This window comes from Gossypium hirsutum, chromosome D10 (assembly GCF_007990345.1).
Source record: "Gossypium hirsutum isolate 1008001.06 chromosome D10, Gossypium_hirsutum_v2.1, whole genome shotgun sequence".
Lineage (NCBI taxonomy): Eukaryota > Viridiplantae > Streptophyta > Magnoliopsida > Malvales > Malvaceae > Gossypium > Gossypium hirsutum.
Window position 1 is genome coordinate 21897274 of NC_053446.1, and position 9158 is coordinate 21906431.

General features: G+C 31.5%; 1 long non-coding RNA gene across 1 annotated transcript; it reads left to right on the top strand.

The window, feature by feature from the left end:
- The first annotated feature begins 223 nt into the window (after positions 1-223).
- LOC121222176 (uncharacterized) lies at positions 224-3101 on the top strand. Its single transcript, XR_005919235.1, has 2 exons — positions 224-720; positions 811-3101. It is a non-coding gene; the product is annotated as an uncharacterized lncRNA (long non-coding RNA).
- The last annotated feature ends 6057 nt before the right edge of the window (positions 3102-9158 follow it).

Genomic DNA, 9158 nt, shown 5'->3' on the forward strand with positions numbered 1-9158 from the left:
AACGAAAAGAAATAAAATGTGCCAAATTGAAAAGTTGTAGAATTAGTGGTTGATTAAAAATCAGATTTTGAATTTTTCAAACTATATAAATGGAAAAAAAAATCTAATTTTAGTTGGTTGCTAGGCATAATCTTAGGAGGAATCTGCTAAATTTAACATATGAGAAGTGTATAAATACCTTGTAATGGTGGCATGGAAAGACACTTGAAATTAAATTAAAAACATTTTTTCCCTTTTCACGCGTCTGTGGCTATCAAGCTACTGCCATTTTTTTGTTCCCTTATTTTTTTGGTTCAATTGCTCTTTAAGTCCTTTTTCATTCTCACCTATCACCATTTCAATTAAATTCATTCTCTTAATCCAACAAAGCATGATTAATCTCATGTCCAACTAAACCCCATTTAGCCTTAGGCCGATTGTCATTTTGGTCGAAAATCGTGAGATATGAATCTGCACTAAAACTTTACAACACGATATTCATTATCTCTCTGGTATATGGGATAGTTACATTCATCCCTTAAATTTAATCAAATTCCAGCTCAAAGTGCACATTGAGAGGGAGTTGTTTTGGTGCACAGCTGGGAAAATAAGTCGGTCGTCTACCATATTCGAGTTCCTATAAACAAATTGAAGTGTCCAATTGGAAAAAGCTAGTTGGGTTCCGTCAAAGGAATGATGATTGGGTTTAAACGACCCATGCAATTAAGGCCGTTAATTCGAGTTAGGCTTTTCTAGACCCTAGGGATGCCGATATCTTAAATTGCGGACACATGTTACGTGGTTAGATAATCGATAATGGTTGGTTTGCAGGTCGTACCGGAACCAACTACACAAAGAAGAGTTGGCGGTTAAGGCATCCTTAATCGTTATAACCAACTTATTGTTTGGAAGAAAGAAATCCACTTTCAATGATCGATTCGAGTTTGATGTGTACCGAGGCTAAGGCTAAGCATTCACATATTTGATTTACCAACTTAATTTATTTTCATAATTATCATTCTATTATTATTTCATTTCATTTTATATTTTTTTTCAACTAAATTCCTTTTTATTTATTTTTCAGCTCTGCACGTATAAGTCGTGGGCATGATAGCTGCCTGGACTCAGGAATTTGGTCATGTAAACATGAAAATTAGGAATCCTAGTCCCCATGGGATCGACCCTACTACTCTATACTATTGTTTAATTCAATTAGAGTGTAGGAAATTATATTTGGTGGTTTTAACGCCCATCAAATTTTGGCATCGTTGTCGAGGATTAGAAATAATTATAATTTTCATTTATTTTATGACATGTCAGAACCAGGGACCTTAGAGTTTGAACAAAATATTCAGAAGTTAGCTTGAACATTTTGAAGAGAAGCTATTCAACGCGAAAAACAACCGCCAATAAAATATGAAACACTGTCTTATACGAAAGAAATTGACGATATACACAGTGAACTAGAAGAAATGGTAAATCAAACCATTCGACAGCTCGTTACAGCCTTGGATAAGCAAGAACTGCTATACATAAGTTATCCAACAAGGGGAACACCATTTGAATTAAAGTCGAGCTTAATTCATTTACTGCCCACTTTTCACGGTTTGAAAAACAAGATCCCCCACACTTATCTTAAGGAGTTCCACATGGTTTGCTTAAGTATGAAACCTTAGGGAGTAACCGAAGATCAAATTAAACTTTGAGCTTTTCAGTTTTTGTTAGTCGACTCTGCTAGAGAACGATTATTTTATTTACCTCCAGAATTTGTTAATACATGGTCTATTATGTCCCATTTATTTCTTGACAATAGTTCAGGTAGTTGAATTAAAGAGAGATATTGTCAGAATATGACAAAAAAAGACCAAATAACTTTATAACTACTGAGAGCAATATAAGAAGTTGTGTGCAAGTTGCCCAAAACATAGCCTATCTGAACAATAACTTCTTCAATATTTCTATGAGGGGTTAATCCCTATGGAAACATAGATGATTAATGTCGCCAATAGAGGATCACTAGTTAACATGACTACTCAAAGAACAAGGGAATTGATTTCAACCATGGCTGTGAATTCCCAACAATTTCAACCAGCTATAGAATGCAGAAAAAGGGTTTATGGGCTAAGTACTCTAACCTTAGAAGATAAAATTGAGCAGCTCACTAATGTAGTTCAAAATTTACTTGCAGGAAAAATGAACCCAGCTCAGTTTTGTGGGATTTATGCTATGCCTGATCATCCAGCAGACTCGTGTCCAATTTTACACAAGGATAAAACTGCATAAGTAGATGCCATTAGGAACATCCTAAGGCCACCTTGAAGGTATTATGATCCACATTCGAGCACTTACAATATAAGGTGGAGGGACCACCCAAATCTGAGTTATGGATCGATCAATGGTACAACCAACCATATCAACCAAGGCCACCTCTGCCTCAACAGTTTCAACCTCTAAAGTCATCTCTTGAGACCACAGTGGAGAGGTTAGTTGTTAGCACCGAAAAGTTCCAACAGAAGACGGAAACACACCTATAAGAAATAGATAGGACAATGAGTAAGCTTGCGATTACGTTCAGTTGATTGAAGTCCCAAGGGAAGTTGCCATCTCAAATAGAGCCGAATCCACGACAAAATGCAAGTGCTATGATATTAAAAAGTGAAATGATTTTAGAGCCAACACTTGGCACGAGTCATGATCACGACACTGAATGGAAAGAATAGAAACTTGATCCAGCAGCTCTTTCAGAATTAGCACCGTAGAAACCGTTCGTGGTACCACCTGCATTCCCTAGATGGCTCGCCTAATGTAAACAAGAACTAAAAGAGAAAGAAATCCTAGAGACGTTTTGGAAGATAGAAATTAACATCCCATTACTTGATACAATCAAACAAGTTCCACGTTATGTGAGATTCTTAAAAGAGTTGTGCACTAGTAAGAAGAAGCTCCTAGGTAACGAGAAGGTAAATGTAGGAGAAAACATCTTTGTGGTTTTACAAAATAAAATCTCACCTAAGTGTAAGAATTAAGGTATGTTCTCTATATCCTGCAAAATAGGTAATGTTGACATTAAAAAGATCATGTACAATTTAGGTGTATCTATTAACGTTATGTCTCTATCTATTTATAAATTGCTCAACATGGGTCATTTGAAAGAAACAAGGGTGATTATTCAGTTAGTGGATGGTCAGTTATGTATCCGGAAGGGGTGTTGGAAGATGTCCTCGTCAAGGTAAATGAAGTAAATTTTCTTACAGATTTTTACATAATCGATATGGAGGATGACAACTCAAAAAATTTCTTCGATATTCTACTCATGAGACCATTTTTAAGCATCGCATGTATGAAAATTAATGTCTGGAGTGGAATGCTCACTATGGAATTTGATAGTGGAGTGGTTAAATTTAATGTTCATGAGGCGATGGGTCACCCCTGTACAATGACAAAAGTCTCTAGCATTGATATTATTGAACCATTGACAAAGTTACATTTTGAATATCATGAAGAGGATGGCATACAAAATGTACTTTGCAGGAGTTTAGATTTTGATGCTACGGAAAAATTAGAAGAATCAGTAACGATCAAGCATAATGCATTGCCTCAGAAGGTTAGTAGGTGAATAGATAAACATATAATTCCATCCCATTTCATGAAACATAACTCAATAACAAATCAATATACATATCATCCATCATGTAAACAATTAATACACTTTTCATTTTAAACACATACACCAACATTTTCCATTCCACATTATAATATAACATAAACCTTTTTATATATATACATATTCAAAAGAAAAATTTATCCCTCGTTGAACCAAATATAATATCATCGGATACTTTGGAAATGCTTACACGAGCTTGAAATGGGCTTGGTTACACGAGCTGTGGGTCAGGATGTTAAGCTACATGATGCTGCTCACACGAGCTGTGGAAAATCTACAACAAATATAGGATCTTAGCCATCGATAGGACATCCAAGACTAGCACCCGAAATCGTATAACTCATAATGACGTGTCATTTGTATCCTAAGTATTCTCGAGGTTTAAACGGGACATTTTCTATTTTAAATCCTTTAACTTCTTTCCATTATACGTTTTCTAATATAAACATTCATGACACTCACATTTTTTTTCACATTTATTCATCAATTGAAATAACATTACAATTTAATCCAACTTATTAATTAACAATTTTGTATTCAATAAAAGTAATACAAAGCATAACCTCAAACAATCATTTATCTAAATTGGAAATTAACAAGTTTACCATTATACAAACTTACCTTGACTACCACAATTGCAAAAATAGAATCGACAACTAATCCAAGATTTAACTTTTCCTCAATTTAAATTTGATTGTGGCGTTTCTTGATCATGCAAGCCTACAATACTTGACTGAAAGCTTCTTAATCCTCTAATGGTGGTTTCGGTTAGAACCAAGAGAAATGGAGAAGATGATGACATTTTGGTTTATTTGTTTATGCATTTATTTATTTAATTACCAATTTACACTTAATATTTCTTTTAACAAAAATAAAAACAAAGCATAATACCGTCCAACATGCATTCACATCGTATAATGGCAACATAAAGCCCTTAACTTATAATTCCATGACAAATTAACTCTTAATACTAACTTTTGCAATTTTTACGATTTAGTCATTTTCATTTAATTAACTATTTAAACCTTAAAATTTCTTAACTAAAATTTAATATAACCTAAATAAATACTCATAAACATTAAATAAATATTTAAACACTGGCTCAATTTTCAGAATCGTGGTCCCGAAACCACTATTTTTGACACCACTGAAAACGAGCTGTTACATTATTGTCGTTGATTGTTTCTGTTAAAAATTTTCACCTTAGTGTGTATATTTTCTATCAATCGTATGATATGTCACACGAGGGCAACTTAATTAACATGCTTTGGCAGAAAATACTTACGATTTTAATGACTGGATTAGAATTTTGAAATCAAAATAATTTGAGGACTTAATTTTTAACTTTTTAAGTACATGGGCTAAATATCAAATCTTGTCAAAGTACAATGACTAACTGTAATACCCTATACCCAGCCCAATTGTTAAGCCTGAGTAACAGGACTCTACATCAAACATTAAACTTATACATATTCACACAATCTCAAATACATGCAACCATCGTCACTTTCAAATATTTAGAGGAGTATTGAGTCTTTAACACCTTAGGTAACATTTAAAACGACTTAACAAATGTTTATTGACATTAATAAGAAGTTAATCATGCATGAGGATCATCTAACAAAAATTTCCAAAGAAATCATGTTGGTATTGATACTCAGTCGCAGGTATCGATATTTATGAAAATATGTATCGATACAATTAGAAAAATCAATACCTTTTTAGCATTATGTTTCTTCACAAATTTTTAGAACCAAACAAAATAATCAATACAAAGCAAAAGTATCAGTACTTTTACCCTGAGTATCGATACTCGTGAAATGGTATCCATACCAAAATGAGCTACTGTTTACCTGCACATTCGATACAACATAGATGTATCGATACTTATGCTTGAATATTGATATCTCTGCACTAAACATAAAAAATATAACGAAACAGGGCAAAAATTCATATAAACATCTTCCTATTCAATAGGCATCAAAACCTCATTCTTCAACACCAAAATGACCATACTTGCAGTTCAAAGCAACATCAATATTTCAATTATTCAAGCCAAAATAAAACCAATAAGATAGTAATAAACATCCATCAAATCCTAAGCGTCTAAATTCATAGTAAACCTTTAAAAACATAATAAACATCAACCAAAATCTCTAACCACATTGCCTTTATTTCAACAATTCAAAGAATAATCAAAATGTCACCTACTTAATTTATTAATCTTAACTTGGATCACTTCCTTGGAATTGCACCGCTCCAATCGTAACGCTAAATATCTGCAATGGTTTAGAATGGAGTGTGTAAGCTTAAATAAGCTCAATGAATGTACAAAATGACTGCAAATACACACAATATTATACATTAAACGAAAGCCACAAAAGACATATTCCCAATAATGTTTAAGTATAGTGCCAAATTAAGATATTTATGAATCACTTACTAATACATCTAACATTATAATCACATATTGATACATACATCATAATTCACAAGCAATTCATTAATTGATACTTTGGCAACTTGAGATTGTGAAACATAAAAGTGGGCTTTATCACCATACATTGCATACATGGATCTCCAACACACTAATGACTCGAGGAGTCGAACGTATCCCAAAAGTGTAGCAATAAGTTAACACTTTCCAATGCACCAACATATCCTAATGAATGGAGCTTAGATCACACTCCCTTATCTCTCCAAACTGTCCTAGGCCTTAATGACCCAAAATCACAACACAAAGGTGAGTACTCACAAAATCCTATGGCATGCAAACTATATCCAACGATCTCGAAAGATTAGAAGGCCAAAGTATCCACAAATAAACACATATTTACTTACAGTTCGTTGCACACTTTCACTGTACATTTACATCATTAACACAATGTCATCACTATTAGTTGGCATATTTAGCATGCTCACAACTGAAACATTTCAAAAGAGCTAACACAACTTATATAACATATCACATTACCACATCATACTATTCAATCCACAACATATAGTCACAATTTTTGCAAAATAATCGAGAGGAATAAGAAAGCTTACACTCGAAACTTAGAGAAGGGATTTAGGCTACTCCTAAGCTCCTATTTAACACTATGAATCATGTCAACAAGCAGTGATTCCAAACACTCACCATTCATGCTTTCATCTAATTGTCGAAAGTTTAAACTAGCTTTTTCTTACCTTTCGCCTTACTCGAAGAAGGTCCTAACAATTTCGAAGCTTCACAGATAAAAACCACATAATATACACAATTAATTTACACTTGTAAACACATTTCAACAAGCAAAAACGCTAGTCTAAGTTAGTTCCTCTTGAAATTAAAATTTTCGACTAGCATAGTTGAAACTCAAATATCTTAATCCACATTCATTCATATCACTTAGAATCGATTCTAAACATCCAATTACTCATCTAAGAACAATTCTCAAACTTTAAAACACCCAAAACTGCTCAGATTCATGGTTCCAAAAATTTGACATACATGGTTAATTTTTAATGAAAATTCAACAAAACCTTCAAATCTTTTAACAAAACTTTAAAACAAGTTTAAAAACCTTCTAATCACATCAAACAAGTTGAAAAACACTTTGAAATAGTAATTTCATTCAAAATTCTAGATTTCACCATTAATGACTCCAATTTCGGCTAACATGGGAAATTCTCGATTCAATTGATTAAAACTTGATTTAAAAGACTAGACTACATCAAAAACTATTAGGAAAGTGAGACATTACCTTGATTAAGGGGGAAACGAACGTTTGATTGAAAATCTGAAAAAACTCACTTGAAAAAATCAATGGATTTAATGGTGTCCTTGGTGTTTTTTTTTTAATTCAAAGGGGTTTTAAATTCTGAAGGATGATAGAAAACAAGAGATTGGAGTAATGAAGATAAAAAATGGAAGGATGAAGTTTGGGCAGTTTTCTCTCTAATGGACTGTACAAAGATGGGGTGTTTCTCTTTCTTTTTTTTTTTCTTTCACAATCAAAATATAGGGTGAAAGGGGGAAATATGAGTTGATTTTAAAACTTGGTATAATTAATTTAAAGCTACTCCTACATTAAACCATTTTACAAAATGATACTCTTTTTAAAATTTAAAGCCTATTTCACACTATTTTCATAAATTGGTTTAAAATTTTTAAAGCCATAAATGAAAATATTTTCGGGTTATCACATTTCGAATTTCTGAACTCATTCGTGCTACAATTCTAAAATTACCCTCGAAACTTCTAGACCCAATTTTGGGATGTGACACTAACATCATAATTTAACCTAAATATAAATATATAAACAAAGTAAAAAGTAAGCGTATTATATATGAATAATTATTTAATACACCGCCAGTAGAGATTTTTGAACTCCACAAGCGGATTGAGGGTGTGACAAGTGTCATATTTATTTATATAATTAATTTTTTATTTTTATTATTACATCATATAATACATTGTCAAACCCTCAACTCACTTGTAGAGTTTAAAAAACTTCACTGACGGTATATCAAATAATTTTTCATTATATAAGGGGTGATATTTGGTACACTAGTAATGTGTTTTTTTTTCAAGCAACTTTAAAAAATTGCCACGTGTCTTTTGTAAAAATATATTTTACTATACTCTTAAAGGACACTTGTCAACCCTGATATTACTTGTAGAGTCTGAAAACTTCACTGACGGTGTACCAAATATTATTCATATATATAATAGATTTTTTTAAGTTACAAAGATTTTCTTTTAAAATTTATTCGATAATAAATATATAGGTAGAGCGATAATGAACTTGTATTGTAATACTATTGAATATGTGTTTGATCCTTAGATTTATAGTTTTAAATTATTTTATTTAAATACGATATAAAATATGAAAAGACAAAAATATTATAATAATAAATTAATTATAGTTTAAAAGAAAAAAAATATTTCTATAATTTTATAATTAAGTTGACGACTCAATTAATGATAATATCGATACAATAAAGTGTTTAAATATAAGTATTAAATTATTATATATATGATAAAATAATGTCACAAATTAAATAAAATTTATATCGAAGGGTGAAGAAAAAAGGATTTAGTGCATTCAAAATTTCATCGAGACAACTTGATTTGAAGGTTTAAATTATCTTACTAGAGGTAATTCACTCATCCTCAAATCAATAATAAAAAAAATATTATTTTTGAAATAAGTATGATTAGTTAGAAAATCTAGTAAGTTAGAAAATTTATCAAGGGATGATGGAATTAAATTGTATAATTTTATAAGAATTAAAATATAATTTCATCATTTAATATATTAAAATTTTATTATTTTATAGAGAAAAGTATAAATTTACGGTGTAGTAATTTAAAATTTTACAAATTTCAAAAGGTAAAAAATTAAATTTTCCGGATAAACCTTTCTGCTGCCGCCCTTCATTTCAAGGTAAGCGAGAAATAAAAAGCCAATTCGAGCCATCACATTTTGGACCATATTTGGAATATAAATTTAAAATTACGGCCACTAAAAAT